A 16,850-nucleotide genomic window follows, 5' to 3' on the forward strand; every position below is an offset into this window, starting at 1 on the left:
TTTCCACTGTTGAGTAGAATGCTAGCTGTGAGTTTGTCATAAATGGTATTTACTATGTTGAAGTATGTTCCCTCTATACCAACTTGGTCAAGACTTTTTTTATCATGAATCGATGTTGGATTTTGTCAAGTACTTTTTCTGCATCTGTTGAGATGATCGTGTAATTTTTATTCTTTGTTTTGTTAATGTGATGTATCACGGTGATTGACTTGTGGTTGTTGAACCATCTTTGTATCCATGGAATAAATCCCAATTGATCTTGATGTATGATCCTTTTTATGTATCATTGAATTTGGTTTGCTAATATTTCATTGAAGATTTTTGCATCCGTGTTCATCAGGGATGTTGGCCTCTAATTTTCTGTAGTAGTAGTGTCTTTGTCTGGTTTTGGTATCAGAGTAATGCTGGCCTCTTAGAATGAATTTGGAAGTGTTCCCTCCTGTTCAATATTTTGGAATAGTTTGAGAAGGATAGGTATTAACTCTTCTTTAAGTTTTTCATAGAATTGCCCTGTGAAGCTGTTGTGTCGTGAACTTTGGTTTTTTGGGAGTTTTTTGATTACTGATTCAATTTTAATATTAGTAATTGGTCTATTTATATTTTCTGTTTCTTTTTTATTCAGTCTTGGATGATTGTATGTTTCTAGAAATTTATCCAGTTATTCTAGATTGTCCAGTTTGTTATCATGTACCTGTTCATAGTATTATGATTATATTTCTGTGATATTGGTTGTAATTTCTTCTCTTTCATTTCTAATTTTGTTTACTTAGACTTCATTTTTTTTTCCTTGATGAGTCTGGCTAAAGGTTTGTCAATTTTGTTTATCTTTTAAAAACCAGCTCTTAGTTTCATTGATCTTTTCTATTTTTTTGTCTCTATTTCCATTCTAACCTTTATTATTTTGTTTGATTTTCTCTGTTTTAATGAAATTAGGTGAAAGAGTTACATATCCTGGTCTTGAAGGTGTGTCCGTGTGTGGGAACATCCCTATACAGGCCGCTTGTGCCCCGTGGCATTGGTGGGAGAGTTGGATCTGAAGTGATCATGGGCCATGTCTTCTCCTGGGATGTGCTGCTGACCACTGCCTTGGTGGGAGGTAGGGAAAAAGCTGGGTGAGCTAGAGCCAGAGCCCAGTGTGAGTCAGGGTTTTTCCCATACTTGATAGTAATTGCACCCCTGTCTGGTGGTGGAACTGTGGCCTGAGGGGCTAGAGCAGGAGCCCTGAGGGAATTGGGCTTTTCCCTCAGAGCATTGGTGGTCTTGGACTTGGATTGTCTTGGTTAGGGGTGAGGTCAGGGCCCAAGAGGCTGGAGCAGCAGTTCTGATCTGGTTTTGCATCTCCTCTTCTCAGCAGGCATACAATGGTGATGGTGGTCTCTGCCTTGGTTGGGGGGAGGTTGTCAGGGCCCAAGGGGCTGGGGCAGCCATTCTGAGCTGGCTGTGCTTCTCCCTACTGTGTGTGATGGCAGTCTCCACATTGGTGGGAAGCAATACCTGAGCTGGAGGGGCTAGAGCAGGTGCTCAGTGTAGGTTGGGCGGGCATTGTGGGATGGTCCTGGCAGGCTGGCCAGAGCACCAGTTTTCTTTCTGCTGCCTCTATCCTTGGACTGGGAGCAAGCAAGTCTGTGTGCATGCCCTTCAAGAGCAGAGTCCCGGTTCCTTAAAGCCCTCTGGAAAGCCCCACTGATTTTCTAAGCATCCAAGGGGACTCGTCTTCCTGTTGCCAGACCCCAGGGCTTGGGTGCTTAATATGGGACTTTAACCCCTGACTTCTTAGGGAGGATGCCAAGACTGTGATATCCCTTTCCTCTTCTTGGTCACCCACTAGGGGGCTAGGTTGCAACTAGAAATGCTTCTCTTCGTCTCCTACCAGGCTCTGTGTGGTTCTCTCTTTCATAACCTTGGTTGTAAAAGAGCCATCTGTCCTGCTAGTGTTCAGGTCATTCTCAACAAGAGCTGCTCTATATGTAGTTGTAGTTTTGATGTTTTCGTGGGGGTAAGTGAGCTCAGGGTCCTCCTACTCCATCATCTTGATCCTCTCCTTCATGGATGTCCTTTATTATAACGTCTTTATCTTTAAAAATTTTTGTGATAATGCTGGCCTTATAAAATGAGTTGGGAAGCAGTCCATCATACTCAGTTTTCTGAAAGAATTTGTATAGGATTTGTACATTTCTTCATTAACTGTTTGATACAGTTCACCAGAAAAGCCATCTGGGCCTGGAGCGGTTTGGTTTTTTTTGGTGGGAGACAAGATTTAATTTCAAATTTAGCTTAATTGATTTAGAGCTGTTCATACAGCCCATTTCTTCTTGATTCATTTAAGTAAATTGTATCTTTTAAGAATTTTATTTCATCTAGTTTGCCAACTTTTTTCATAAAAATATCCACTCCATTACATTATTATTGTTTAAATGTCATTGATTCTATAATCATGTCTCTCCTTTTCCCAAATATTTGTCATCTTTTATCTTTCTTTAATATCTTTCAGTTTCATTGTCTATTTTTTATTTTATTTATTTCTGATATATATTATTTTCTTTCTGTTTACTTTAGTCTTCATTTGCTCTTCTTGTAGCTTTCTAAGTTGGAAGAAGCTTAGATCATTGAATCCTTTATTTTGTCAAATATATTTATACTCTAAAGTATCCTATGACCACTGCTTTATCTGCATCCTACAAATTTTAATATGTGTGTTTTCCTTTTTATTCAATTTGAGGTATTTTCTCATTTCTCTTGTAATTTCTTCTTTGACCCATAGGTTCTTTAAAGTATGTTTATTAATTTCCAAGTACTTGGGGATTTTTCAGATTATCTTTCTGCTATTGTTTTCTAATTTAATTCCATTATAGTAGAGAACACATTTGGCATTACTTCATTCCTTTCAAATCTAAATAATGGTCCAACAAATGGTCTTTCATGGAGCGTATTCCATGTGCACTTTAAACAAATATCTATTCTGTGTTGTTGGGTATAATGTTGCACAAATGTCAGTTGATTGATGGTGTTGTCTAAATGTTCTATATTCTTTGTTATTTTCTTTCTTTTACATCTTTATTAGCGTATAATTGCTTTACAATGGTGTGTTAGTTTCTGCTTTATAACAAAGTGAATCAGTTATACATATACATATGTTCCCATATCTCTTCCCTCTTGCGTCTCCCTCCCTCCCACCCTCCCTATCCCACCCCTCCAGGCGGTCACAAAGCACTGAGCTGATCTCCCTGTGCTATGCGGCTGCTTACCACTACCTATCTACCTTACGTTTGGTAGTGTATACATGTCCATGCCTCTCTCTCGCTTTGTCACAGCTTACCCTTCCCCCTCCCCATATCCTCAAGTCCGTTCTCCAGTAGGTCTATGTCTTTATTCCTGTCTTACCCCTAGGTTCTTCATGACATTTTTTTCCCTTAAATTCCATATATATGTGTTAGCATACGGTATTTGTCTTTCTCTTTCTGACTTACTTCACTCTGTATGACAGACTCTAGGTCCCTCCACCTCATTACAAATAGCTCAATTTTGTTTCTTGTTATGGCTGAGTAATATTTCATTGTATATATGTGACACATCTTCTTTATCCATTCATCTGATAATGGACACTTAGGATGTTTCCATCTCTTGGCTATTGTAAATAGAGCTACAATGAACATCTTGCTACATGACTTTTTTTGAATTATGGTTTTCTCAGGGTATATGCCCAGTAGTGGGATTGCTGGGTCATATGGTAGTTCTATTTGTAGTTTTTTAAGGAAACTCCATACTGTTCCCCATAGTGGCTGTACCAATTCAATTTCCCACGAGCAGTGCAAGAGTGTTCCCTTTTCTCCACACCCTCTCCAGCATTTATTGTTTCTAGGTTTTTTGATGATGGCCATTCTGACTGGTGTGAGATGATATCTCATTGTAGTTTTGACTTGTATTTCTCTAATGATTAATGATGTTGAGCATTCTTTTTATGTGTTTGTTGGCAGTCTGTATATCTTTTTTGGAGAAATGTCTAGGTCTTCTGCCCACTTTTGGATTGGGTTGTTTGTTTTTTTCTTACTGAGCTGCATGAGCTGCTTATAAATTTTGAAGATTAATCCTTTGTCAGTTGCTTCATTTGCAAATATTTTCTCCCATTCTGAGGGTTGTCTTTTGGTCTTGTTTATGGTTTCCTTTGCTGTGCAAAAGCTTTGAAGTTTCATTAGGTCCCATTTGTTTATTTTTGCTTCCATTTCTCTAGGAGGTGGGTCAAAAAGGATCTTGCTGTGATTTATGTCATAGAGTGTTCTGCCTGTTTTCCTCTAAGAGTTTGATAGTTTCTGGCTTTATATTTAGGTCTTTAATCCATTTTGAGCTTATTTTTGTGTATGGTGTTAGGGAGTGAACTAATCTCATATTTTTACATGTACCTGTCCACTTATCCCAGCACCACTTATTGAAGAGGCTATCCTTTCTCCACTGTACATTCCTGCCTCCTTTATCAAAGATAAGGTGACCATATGTGCGTGGGTTTATCTCTGGGCTTTCTATCCTGTTCCATTGATCTATCTTTCTGTTTTTGTGCCAGTAGCATACTATCTTGATTACTGTAGCTTTGTAGTGTAGTCTGAAGTCAGGAAGCCTAATTTCTCCAGCTCCGTTTTTTGTTCTCAAGATTGCTTTGGCTATTCAGGGTCTTTTGTGTTTCCATACAAATTGTGAAATTTTTTGTTCTAGTTCTGTGAAAAATACCAGGGTAGTCTGATAGGGATTGCATTGAATCTGTAGATTGCTTTGGGTAGTAGAGTCATTTTCACAATGTTGATTCTTCCAATCCAAGAACATGGTATATCTCTCCATTTGTATCATCTTTAATTTCTTTCATCATTGTATTATAATTTTCTGCATACAGGTCTTTTGTCTCCTTAGGTAGGTTTATTCCTAGATATTTTATTCTTTCTGTTGCAGTGGTAAATGGGAGTGTTTTCTTGATTTCACTTTCAGATTTTTCATCGTTAATGTATAGGGATACCAGAGACTTCTGTGCGTTAATTTTGTATCCTGCTACTTTACCAAATTCATTGATTAGCTCTAGTAGTTTTCTGGTAGCATCTTTAGGATTCTCTATGTATAGTATCATGTCATCTGAAAACAGTGACAGCTTTACTTCTTTTCCCATTTTGATTCTTTTATTTCCTTTTCTTCTCTGATTGCTGTGGCTAAAACTTCCAAAACTATGTTGAATAAGAGTGGGGAGAGTGGGCAGCCTTGCCTTGTTCCTGATCTTAGTGGAAATGCTTTCAATTTTTCACCATTGAGGACGATGTTGTCTGTGGGTTTGTCATATATGGCCTTTATTATGTTGAGGAAGATTCCCTCTATGCCTACTTTCTGCAGGGTTATTATCATAAATGGGTGTTGAATTTTGTCAAAAGCTTTCTCTGCATCTATTGAGATGATCATATGGTTTTTCTCGTTCAGTTTGTTAATATGGTGTATCACGTTGATTGATTTGCATATATTGAAGAATCCTTGCATTCCTGGAATAAACCCCACTTGATCATGGTGTATGATCCTTTTAAAGTGTTGTTGGATTCTGTTTGCTGGTATTTTGTTGATGATTTTTGCATCAATGTTCATCAGTGATATTGGCCTGTAGTTTTCTATCTTTGTGACATCCTTGTCTGGTTTTGGTCTCAAGGTGATGGTGGCCTCGTAGAATGAGTTTGGGAGTGTTCCTCCCTCTGCTATATTTTGGAAGAGTTTGAGAAGGATAGGTGTTAGCTCTTCTCTAACTGTTTGATAGAATTCGCCTGTGAAGCCATCTGGTCCTGGGCTTTTGTTTGTTGGAAGATTTTAAATCACAGTTTCAATTTCAGTGCTTATGATTGGTCTGTTCATATTTTCTATTTCTTCCTGATTCAGTCTTGGCAGGTTGTGCATTTCTAAGAATTTGTCCATTTCTTCCAGGTTGTCCATTTTATTGGCATAAGTTGCTTGTAGTAATCTCTCATGATCTTTTGTATTTCTGCAGTGTCAGTTGTTACTTCTTTTTCATTTCTAATTCTATTGATTTGAGTCTTATCCCTTTTTTTCTTGATGAGTCTGGCTAATGGTTTATCAATTTTGTTTATCTTCTCAAAGAACTAGCTTTTAGTTTTATTGATCTTTGCTATCATTTCTTTCATTTCTTTTTCATTTATTTCTGATCTGATTTTTATGATTTCCTTCCTTATGCTAACTTTGGGATTTTTTTGTTCTTCTTTCTCTAATTGCTTTAGGTTCAAGGTTAGGTTATTTATTCGAGATGTTTCCTGTTTCTTAAGGTAGGATTGTATTGCTATAAACTTCCCCCTTAGAACTGCTTTTGCTGCATCCCATAGGTTTTGGGTCGTCGTGTCTCCATTGTCATTTGTTTCTAGGTATTTTTTGATTTCTTCAGTGATCACTTCATTGTTAAGTAGTGTATTGTTTAGCCTCCATGTGTTTGTATTTTTTACAGATCTTTTCCTGTAATTGATATCTAGTCTCATTGCATTGTGGTCGGAAAAGATACTTGATATGATTTCAATTTTCTTAAATTGACTAAGGCTTGATTTCTGACCCAAGATATGATCTATCCCGGAGAATGTTCCATGAGCACTTGAGAAGAATGTGTATTCTGTTGTTTTTGGAAGTAATGTCCTATAAATATCAATTAAGTCCATCTTGTTTAATGTATCATTTAAAGCTTGTGTTTCCTTATTTATTTTCATTTTGGATGATCTGTCCATGGGTGAAAGTGGGGTGTTAAATTCCCCTACTATGAATGTGTTACTGTCGATTTCCCATTTTATGGCTGTTAGTATTTGCCTTATGTATTGAGGTGCTTCTGTGTTGGGTGCATAAATATTTACAATTGTTGTATCTTCTTCTTGGATCAATCCCTTGTTCATTATGTAGTGTCCTTCTTTGTCTCTTCTAATAGTCTTTATTTTAAAGTCTATTTTCTCTGATACGAGAATTGCTACTCCAGCTTTCTTTTGGTTTCCATTTGCATGAAATATATTTTTCCATCCCCTTACTTTCACTCTGTATGTGTCTCTAGGTCTGACGTGGGTCTCTTGTAGACAGCATATATATGGGTCTTGTTTTTGTATCCATTCAGCCAATCTGTGTCTTTTGGTGGGAGCATTTAGTCCATTTACATTTAAGGTAATTATCGATATGTATGTTCCTATTCCCATTTTCTTAATTGTCTTGTGTTCGTTATTGTAGGTCTTTTCCTTCTTTTGTGTTTCTTGCCTAGAGAAGTTCCTTTAGCATTTGTTGTAAAACTGGTTTGGTGGTGCTGAATTGTCTCAGCTTTTGCTTGTCTGTAAAGGTTTTAATTTCTCCATCAAATCGGAATGAGATCCTTGCTGAGTAGAGTAATCTTGGTTGCAGGTTTTTCTCCTTCATCACTTTAAATATGTCCTGCCAATCCCTTCTGGCTTGCAGAGTTTCTGCTGAAAGATCAGCTGTTAACGTTATGGGGATTCCCTTGTGTGTTATTTGTTGTTTTTCCCTTGCTGCTTTTAATATGTTTTCTTTGTATTTAATTTTTGACAGTTTGATTAATATGTGTCTTGGCCTATTTCTCCTTGGATTTATCCTGTATGGGACTCTCTGTGCTTCCTGGACTTGATTAACTATTTCCTTTCCCATATTAGGGAAGTTTTCAACTATAATCTCTTCATATATTTTCTCAGTCCCTTTCTTTTTCTCTTTTTCTTCTGGAACCCCTATAATTCGAATGTTGGTGTGTTTAATGTTATCCCAGAGGTCTCTGAGACTGTCCTCAGTTCTTTTCATTCTTCTTTCTTTATTCTGCTCTGCAGTAGTTATTTCACTATTTTATCTTCCAGGTCACTTATCCGTTCTTCTGCCTCAGTTATTCTGCTATTGATCCCATCTAGAGTATTTTTAATTTCATTTATTGTGTTGTTCATCGTTGTTCGTTTCATCTTTAGTTCTTCTAAGTCCTTGTTAAATATTTCTTGCATTTTGTCTCTTCTATTTCCAATATTTTGGATCATCTTTACTATCATTATTCTGAATTCTTTTTCAGGTAAACTGCCTATTTCCTCTTCATTTGTTAGGTCTGGTGGGTTTTTATCTTGCTCCTTCATCTGCTCTGTGTTTTTCTGTCTTCTCATTTTGCTTATCTTACTGTGTTTGGGGTCTCCTTTTTGCAGGCTGCAGGTTTGTAGTTCCCATTGTTTTTGGTGTCTGTCCCCAGTGGTTAAGGTTGGTTCAGTGGGTTGTGTAGGCTCCATGGTGGAGGGGACTACTAGTGCCTGTGTTCTGGTGGATGAGCCTGGATCTTGTCTTTCTGGTGGTCAGGTCCACGTCTGATGTTGTGTTTTGGGGTGTCTGTGGACTTATGATTTTAGGCAGCCTCTCTGCTAATGGATGGGGTTGTGTTCCTGTCTTGCTAGTTGTTTGGCATAGGGTGTCCAGCACTGTAGCTTGCTGGTCGTTGAGTGAAGCTGGGTGCTGGTGTTGAGATGGAGATCTCTGGGAGATTTTCGCCATTTGATATTATGTGGTGCTGGGAGGTCTCTTGTGGACCAGTGTCCTGAAGTTGGCTCTCTCACCTCAGAGGCACAGCACTGACTCCTGGCTGCAGTACCAAGAGCCTTTCATCCACACGGCTCAGAATAAAAGGGAGAAAAAGTAGAAAGAAAGAATTAGTAGAAGTAGAAAGAAGAAAAGAAAGAAAGAAAGAAAGAAATGAGGGAGGGATGGATGGAGGAAGGAAGGAAGGAGGGAAGCAAGGAAAAAAAAGAAAGAAAGAAGGAAGATAAAGTAAAGTAAGATAAAATATAATAAAGTTATTAAAATAAAAAAGAATTATTAAGAAAAAAATTAAAAACACAGACGGATAGAACCCTAGAACAAGTGGTGGAAGCAAAGTTATACAGACAAAATCTCACACAGAAGCATACACATACACACTCACAAAAAGAGGAAAAGGGGAAAAAATCATAAATCTTGCTCTCAAAGTCCACCTCCTCAATTTGGGATGATTCATTGTCTAAAGGAGGGAGGGAGGGAGGGAATGAAGGAAGGAAGGAAAGAAGATAAAGTAAAATAAAATAAAATTATTAAAATAAAAAATAATTATTAAAAAAAAAAAGGACAGATAGAACCCTAGGACAAATGGTGGAAGCAAAGCTATACAGACAAAATCTCACATAGAAGCATACACATACACACTCACAAAAAGAGGAAAAGGAAAAAATCATAAATCTTGCTCTCAAAGTCCACCCCCTCAATTTGGGATGATTCGTTGTCTATTCATGTATTCCACAGATGCAGGGTACATCACGTTCATTGTGGAGCTTTAATCCGCTGCTTCTGAGGCTGCTGGGAGAGATTTCCCTTTCTCTTCTTTGTTCGCACACCTGCCCGGGGTTCAGCCTTGGATTTGGCCCCGCCTCTGTGTTTAGGTCACCGGAGGGCGTCTGTTCTTCGCTCAGACAGGACAGGGTTAAAGGAGCAGCTGCTTCGGGGACTCTGGCTCACTCAGGCCAGGGAGGGGGGAGTAGGGCGGGGCACGGAGTGCAGGGCGGGCCTGCGGCTGCAGAGGCCGGCGTGACGTTGCACCAGCCTGAGGCGTGCCGTGCATTCTCTTGGGGAAGTTGTCCCTGGATCCCGGGACCCTGGCAGTGGCGGGCTGCACAGGCTCCCCAGAAGAGGGGTGTGGATAGTGACCTGTGCTTGCACACAGGCTTCTTGGTGGCGGCAGCAGCAGCCTTAGCATCTCATGCGCGTCTTTGGGGTCCGCGGTTTTAGCCGCAGCTCGCGCCCGTCTCTGGAGCTCCTTTAAGCAGCGCTCTTAATCCCCTCTCCTCGTGCACCAAGAAACAAAGAGGGAAGAAAAAGTCTCTTGCCTTTTCGGCAGGTCCAGACTTTTCTCTGGACTCCCTTCAGGCTGTGTTCACACCGCCAACCACAGTCCTCTCCCTGCGCTCTGACCAAAGCCCGACCCTCAGCTCGCAGCCCCGCCTGCCCCGGTGGGGGAGCAGACAAGCCTCGCGGGCTGGTGAGTGCTGGTCGGCACCGATCCTCTGTCCGCTTTGCCCTCCGCACCCCTGTGGCTGTGCTTTCCTCTGCGGCTCCCAAGATTTCCCCCTCCGCCACTCGCAGCCTCTGCCTGCAAAGGGGCTTCTAGTGTGTGGAAACCTTTCCTCCTTCACAGCTCCCTCCCACTGGTGCAGGTCCCGTCCCTATCCTTTTGTCTCTGTTTATTCTTTTTTCTTTTGCCCTACCCAGGTACGTGGGGAGTTTCTTGCCTTTTGGGAGGTCTGAGGTCTTATGCCAGTGTTCAGTAGGTGTTCTGTAGGAGTTGTTTCACGTGTAGATGTATTTCTGGTGTATCTGTGGGGAGGAAGGTGATCTCTGCGTCTTTCTCTTCAGCCATCTTCCCCCTCTCTGATGTTCTATATTCTTACTGAGTTTCTGTCTACTTGTAATACAACTTTATAAGACAAATGCTGATATTTCCAACTATAATTATGCGTTTGTCCATTTTCTTTTTAAGTTCTGTCAGCTTTTACTTCAAGTATTTTGACATTTGCTATTCGGTGAATACATATTTACAATTGTTATGTATTCCTGATGAATTGACTCCTTTTTATAATTATGAAAAGTTTCTTTTTTATCCCTGACAATATTCCTTGTCCTGAAATCTACTTTGATATTAATATAGCAACTCTAGCTTTCCTTTGATTTATGTTAGCATGATAAAAATTTTTATCCTTTAAATTCCAAACCTATGGGTGCCTTTATATTAAAAATGAACTTCTTGTATATGATGTATAGTTTGGTCTTTGTCATCCAGTCTAATATCCTCCGATTTGTAATTGGAGTATCTAGATCATTACATTTAATGTGAGTATAAATATGTTTGAGCTTAAATGTAACATCTTATTTATTCCCTATTTGTCTCATGTTCTGTTTTCTGTTTTTCTTTTACTGCATTTTTGGATTAAGTTATTTTCAGGATTCCTTTTATGTCTGTTGACTTTTTAGGGTACTGTTTTTCCCTTAGTGGTTGATCTTTGGTTTACAATATGCATCCGTAATTTATCAAAGTCTTTAAATTATATTATGCCATACCACATATAGAGTGAGAATCTTACTCAGTATGCTTTCATTTCTCATTTCCTATTGTTGTCTTCAGATATTTTATTTTTGCATTTAAAACTCCACAGTATATTTTTAACAAACTGCTTTAACAAGTAAGCTGTCCTTTAAAGAAAATTAAAAAGAAAAAAATAAATTTTACATTTACCATTTGAGGATCACTTTACTCAGTTGTGTTGATCCAAGTTTCATTTGATGAAATTTTTCTTGTACCTGAAGAACTTCCTTTGCCATGTCGTATAGTTCAAGTTTACTGATGATAAATTCTTTTAGGGTTTGTTCCTATGAAAAAGTCTTTATTTCACCTTCATTTATAACATTTTTTATACAGTAAAATTACTCTTTGGTATACAGTTCCCTGGGTTTTGACAAATGAATAGGGTTGATTATACATAACTACAATCAAGATACAGAACAGTTACATTATTCCCTAAATTCTTTCATGCTCACCCTTCATATTCAATCCTTTCCTCCCTCACCCAACCCTGACAATTACTGATCTCTTCTCTATCCTCATAGTTTTATTATGCTGGCTTGCCTTGTTGAAGAGGGACAGCAACTTCAACAAGCCTATAACTTCTCTGCCTTCCCCTGGATCCTAGTTCAGACTCTACTTCCTGGGTCGATAGATGTATATTTAGCTCTGTGATGAAGGGTTCTAGTTTCTCTGATATATACGCACATAATCAAGATCAGAGACAGTGGAACTGGCATGAATTTCAGTTCATCCTCATTAGTACCATCTTTTCCTTTCTGTCCCCTACTTTACATCCAACTTCCTTTCCTGACTGCCTCAGGCACTGCATTTTTGGATCTTAGGGGTTTGGCCATCTCAGTGCTCCTGATAGTTTTGTGTCCAGCATTGTATTCCTGCCACTCTCAGGGATTTGAGGGTTTTGTTGTTGCTGTTCATCAGTGCTCTAAGGGTGACAATGTGTATTGTCCTTCCGCTAATAGTTTAAGGCTTTTGTTTTGTTGGAGAGACAAGGAGAAAGGATCTAGATAGAGTTTTATCCATTTCCCTCAGTGGCTGCTATTCCTCTCCCCCAGGCCTGTACCATGTTGGATTTTTGTTTGGATACCAAACACTGTAAATTTCATGTTGTGGAGTGTTATACTTTGTTTTATTCCTTTAAAGGCTTTTGTATTTTGTTCTGCCTAATACTTGTTTTTAGATAATTTTGATAATTTAGAAGCTTATTTTTAGGTTCTTTAGGGCAGGTTTAGAGTAGTCCTTATTCTAAGGCTAATTTAGTCCCACTTTTATGGAATGACCCTTTGGGTCACTACTGAATGCTTCATTATTTAATGGTTCTTTTTCCATCAGGCTGGTTGGAACATAATGTTTCCTGGCCCTGTGTGAGCTCTTGGAATTATTTGGCTTATAGCCTCTCTAATTGTTCTTTCCCCTGTACAGGTGTGCTTAGCACAGTCTCCTGGAGTTTTGCTCTAAGCATGACCATATTGGACTTTGATCAAAGACTCAAGGGGAAACCATATACAAATTTCTGGAACTTTAAAAAAAATCTTTTTCTTGGGTACTGTGTCCTGCAGATTTTAGTTTGCCTTAAGCTTCAAAACATCTGATTCTTGTTTCCTCAAGTCAGAAAATTGACCAGACTCTGTTGGGGTTCCTTCTTCATGTGTACTGTACTCTGTTAATTGCCTCCAGGAAGAAAGTCTGGATAACTGTAGACTCAATTAATTTATTTCTCTCAGAAGTCAGTATTTTACTGCCTGTTGTCCCACTGTTTTGAAAATAGTTGTTTGTTACATTTTGTCCAGTTTCCTAGTTGTTTGTGGTAGGAAGTTAGTTCTGAACTCCTATTTCTTCATGGCCCTAAGTGGAATTCCAAAAGTCATTGCTATCTTTTTTCTCCTCTTTGTAAGATACCTGGTTTTTCTTGATGCATTCTTTTGTCATTGAATTTCAGCAATTTTATTAAGAGCCATGGTTTCCTTTGTGTTTACACTGAGGATCCCTGAGCTTCTTGAATCTATAGGCCTTTGGAAAATTTGGCCATGATTTATTCTATTGTCCTGTCTTTTCTCCATTTACATGTATGTTAGACTGTTTGATGTTTCCCAAAAGTCACTGAGATTTTGCCCATTGATTTCCACATTTTTTTTCTTTCTATGCTTGGTTTTTTCATTATTTTTTATATGTTCAGGTTTTCTTCTGCAGCATCTAATTTGCAGTTAAGTGAAATTTTTAATTTCAGAAAAGTTTTTTCTCTAGATATATCATTCATTTGGTATTAAGACAATTTATCTTTTCATTATACTCATGTTTTTCTTTTAATACTTGAAAATATTTGTCATAGCTGGTTTAATGTCTGTTTATGCAATAATATCCACTTTGGGGGGGTATATTTCTATTGATCAATTTTTCTCCTGGTTGTGGGTCACACGTTTGGTGTTTGTGGGGTTTTTTTTGTACATATCTAATAATTTTTCTTGTAGGTTGGACATTTAGATTTAACATTATTGAGTGTCTGGATATTATTGTCTTCCTTTAAAGGGTGTTTTAGCAGGCATATAAGTTATTTGTGATTGAACTTCATTCTTTGGAGGCTTATTTTTAAGATTTGCTAGGGTTGCTTTTTAGTACCCTTTACTCTTGGGCTAATTTAGCCCTACTTTTAAGGCAGAACCCTTCTGGAATCTCTCCTAAAGACCCCATAAGTTCATTGAGATCTTTCTACTCTGGCTGCTTGGAACTTGAACATCTTCCCAGCCTTGCTGTGAGCGCTGTGTGAATAGTTATGTTTACAGCTCACTAGAAGATGTCTTTTCCTTGGTAAATTTTCTTTATCTGGTTCTCTGATATCTCACCCTACATATGTCCATATTGGTATTCAACCAAAAATTTAGAGGAATCACTATACAGATTTTTAGAACTTTTTTTCTATTTATAGGCCTCTCCTTGCCAGTACAGTGTCTTGCAAATTCTAGCTATTTAGCCTCTACAGACTCTGAGCTCCATCTTAAATCATCAAGGCTGCTGTACACTAATTGGGTTCCTCCTCCCCACACCAAGGTTCTAAAAGTTCCCCCAGGCAGAAATCCACGTTATTTTTAGGCTTACCTCATTTATTTTCCTTCTCTGAGGGATCACAGTCCTTTGCTTTCTTTTGTCTAATGTCTTAAAATAATACTTTAATATATTTTGCCTAGTTTTATCAGTTTTAATAGTGAGAGCATGTCTGATACCACTTACTCCAGTATTGCCAGAACTAGAAGTAATCAATGTATTTTATTTTTATTTACATCAATTTTTAAATAAATATTTTATTATATAAGTGTAATTTAATATATTCTCCCATTAAAACAATTATGGAAAATTTAGTTTCCTTTTAGTAACTTTCCTAATCTTAGGCTTCTTTCATTCTTCAAATCTAGCCAGTGATATCAGCTTGGTACACAGCCTGTAAGGTACTTTTTCTATCCATTTATATACGTATGTTTCCATAGAAAAGTTGTAATATTGGTTTTCTTTAGGTTGTATATGCTTTTAGTATCGTAATTCAGAGTATATTTAGTTCTCTTTCACTTGATTTAAAAAAACAGTGTGTGTTAGAGGTGTACCATATTATTAAAACAAATCTATTTCATATTCTTTATATGTTGATATAGTTAATGTATTAAATAATGTAATATTTTTATATGGTAATATTTTCAGCAAGAATAGAGATTGGTCCTTCGTAGCTCATCTTCTGGACATATCGCAAATGCTTTCCATTTTTTTCCAGGCCTTTCCAGCCACATTTTCAGAAATTTTGCCCTATTTCTCTCTGCCCCAAGTACTCCTCTTGCCTGGAGACGGACAGACTTCACATCCACCCCTAATAGTTGCCCAGGGCCCTTTTTTGCTTCTATTTTCCACAGCTTTGGCATGGGCCATTCTTTGTGTTGTTCTCATCTGTTATGTACTTGAATACAGTATGCTCTTGTTTCCCTCATTAATCTCTCAAAGGTTCCTTACAATTTTTGGTCCATTGAAATCTCCCCATCCATATTTTCTCATTCATCTATTGATTCCTTTTTTTGAAAAATATTTTGTAGGTTCTGTGGTTTGATAGGGAGTATAGGCTGGAATATGTACTCACTTTGCTATCTTAAAACCAAGAATTACATTTCTCTCTGCCTGAATTTTCACTGTATCATTTTATCATAATCTAGAATAAGATTAAACCTTTGTATGTTTGCCTAACACTCTTGTGAATAGATATGTATTAGGGAGCAGTAAGATGTTTGAGCTAGAGAGTATTCCTAGCATCTCCTCTTCTGTTCCTAACTTTACTTCTGTTCAGTAATATCCTCTTCATATTGCCATGCACTTTCCTGGCCCTCATTATTCTTGTATTGACCTGGGAAGTTCCATTTGTTAACCAGAATTGGAGTTTAGGCATCATGAATAAAACTGTAAAGTTTTTCTTTGGGCAACTATAAACCCTTCCCAACAGATTTTCTATTTGCCATTGAAATATTTTCAACCCATGTTGCAGATTTTTAAAACATTAGAATTGGAAATTTTTAAACCTTTTAACAAAAGTTTTCTTTCACCGTTATAATCTTGAATTTGGTTTAGCACTAATTATTATTTTGGCATATAAGATACTGCTGTATACAATATACAAAATAATGAAATGTGATCTAACCTATAACAGTAGCTCAAGTCCCTTCCACTTTTAATTTATATTTTGATTTTTTGGGCTCCTGACCAAAGTTAGATTAACATGACTTCTTTATAGATCTTTCCAATATGTAAATAAATAACACTGAAACTTTTTGTCTACACTGGGCAACAATTTAGTACCTTAGGATCTACTGATGGAGGAGAAAAATGATGTAAGGTCCAGAGGAACCATCCTGGGATATTAAACAAAAATTCTGGGTGATCCTGGCTCTAAGTCACAATCTAATGTAGATTTTTCAGTGAAAATTTCTTAAAGAGATTCAGTCCTTTTTCATTCATAGTACTGTGAATACAAACTTCTAAGTCATGCTTAATAATTTCCTTGTTGTTTGTTACTTTGTTATAACCTGATTATAGTAACTAGTAGTGCAACCACTTTGGAAATATAAAAGAGAACTATTCTTTGGCAACTTGCAGAGCTACTTCTGTTTAAAATCTGATCCTGGGAATGGATATATGGACAGGAGCCTACCCTTGTGCTGTTCTTGTCAATCAGCCCTTTCTGTCATTTCACAGAATGAAATTCTGTAGACCCAGAAGGGACCTGAGCAGTTATGTAGCAGTGTTTTACGGGAAAAGAAACAGAGAGCCAGAGAGGTAAAGCAGCTGTCCTGCCATCACAGAGGTAGTAAAGAACCACATATCTTCACCCTGGCCTGCCCTGAATTTTTTTGACATGTTGAGAAGTCATCGTGTCTCAGCTATATATCACATTTATTTCTACAAACCTACTTCAAAAGGCTAAAATTGTCTCTTTTTGAAATTTTTGTTGTACTTACACAGCTGAAATTTAGTCAAAGCCTTTCTAGCTCCCTGTACAATTATTCCTCTTCTCCCATTCTCTTAAACTTTTCTTGAGCATCTTGATAGAGAATACAGCAACTCCTTTATTCTGTCATTAGAATCCAGACAGAATCAGAGATTGAAGGCTGGGGAAAGTTGTCATGAATGGTAGTATTTTTACTCACACACAGAAAAAATAGGGCACCAGATTTGTCCATTCAGTAACTTT

General features: G+C 37.7%; 1 protein-coding gene across 10 annotated transcripts in view; it reads left to right on the forward strand.

Annotated features, from left to right (window-relative positions):
• Positions 1 to 16,850, forward strand: part of RNF180 (ring finger protein 180) — a 298,759-nt gene that overhangs the window by 43,309 nt on the left and 238,600 nt on the right. Inside the window, exon 1 of one of the 10 annotated variants that reach the window (XM_089908905.1) lies at positions 9,543 to 16,463. The exons of 8 other annotated variants lie outside the window; for them this stretch is intronic. The gene's annotated coding sequence lies outside the window, so the exon portion shown is untranslated. Of the gene's footprint in view, positions 1 to 9,542; positions 16,464 to 16,850 lie in introns of those variants that run through there. One more of the 10 variants, XM_089908906.1, reaches the window with a different exon arrangement.

Source organism: Delphinapterus leucas, chromosome 3 (genome assembly GCF_059928025.1).
Source record: "Delphinapterus leucas isolate spDelLeu-1000000601 "Yukka" chromosome 3, BTC_Dleu_Yukka2, whole genome shotgun sequence".
Lineage (NCBI taxonomy): Eukaryota > Metazoa > Chordata > Mammalia > Artiodactyla > Monodontidae > Delphinapterus > Delphinapterus leucas.